The sequence below is a fragment of the Schistocerca americana genome, chromosome 2, assembly GCF_021461395.2.
Source record: "Schistocerca americana isolate TAMUIC-IGC-003095 chromosome 2, iqSchAmer2.1, whole genome shotgun sequence".
In the NCBI taxonomy this organism is placed as follows: domain Eukaryota; kingdom Metazoa; phylum Arthropoda; class Insecta; order Orthoptera; family Acrididae; genus Schistocerca; species Schistocerca americana.
Window position 1 is genome coordinate 274,496,138 of NC_060120.1, and position 857 is coordinate 274,496,994.

General features: G+C 34.2%; 1 non-coding gene across 1 annotated transcript; it reads left to right on the forward strand.

The window, feature by feature from the left end:
* The first annotated feature begins 475 nt into the window (after positions 1 to 475).
* Trnav-uac lies at positions 476 to 548 on the forward strand. Its single transcript has one exon. It is a non-coding gene; the product is annotated as a tRNA-Val (tRNA).
* The last annotated feature ends 309 nt before the right edge of the window (positions 549 to 857 follow it).

An 857-nucleotide genomic window follows, 5' to 3' on the forward strand; every position in this document is an offset into this window, starting at 1 on the left:
CACGAAACTATGTTACTAAAATAGGGACAGCTGAAATCGAATGTTTCACTGTGTACTATTTTTCGTTGGCTACCTTCCCTGTTTCTAAATCTCTTCAACTCACAGCCATCTGCTGCCCAACTCGTTTCTGTTTGGACGGTAACAAGAATCAGAAAATAAAACTAGGAGGTTCTGAACGAAACGGTTAGTTTGAGAAGATAACGATCCGTGACAGGAGACGTTTTTTACAAAACCGTTATTGATGCTCATTATTTCATATTACTTTCGTCCTTTATGTAAAAGGCATCACTTTCATCTATAAAAACGAAAATTGTTTGCTATCCACTTGGTGAAAATCCTTCCCTACAAATACTTTGTTTATAAATAAAATGTGAGCAATTAATAAATAAGGAGCAAGAAGGAAAATATAGTTATCACGAGATTTGATAATAATAGTAGTAATATCAGTTGTTATATGAGCAGTGCTTCTCACAGTGGTTCCGTGGTGTAGTGGTTATCACGTCTGCTTTACACGCAGAAGGTCCACGGTTCGATCCCGGGCGGAACCATGACTCTTTTTTTTTTTTTTTGTACTTTCTTACATACACTTAGAATTTAATAATAATGAAAACACACTACCTGGATATATGTTATAAATAAATTATGTAAACAAGATTCAATTTTATATAAAAATTGGTTTGCGAAGATGAGCTAAGAAGCATACAAGTTAAAGTCATTTCAGGCTGCTTCGGAAAAAATGGAAGGCGTTCTATTAAAAGCAATACAAATACAAATGATGATAGCTTTAAAATTTTTGATTAGGACTTAAAAATGCCCTTACAAATACGTTACGCCCTAGAATCACTTACACCTATTGC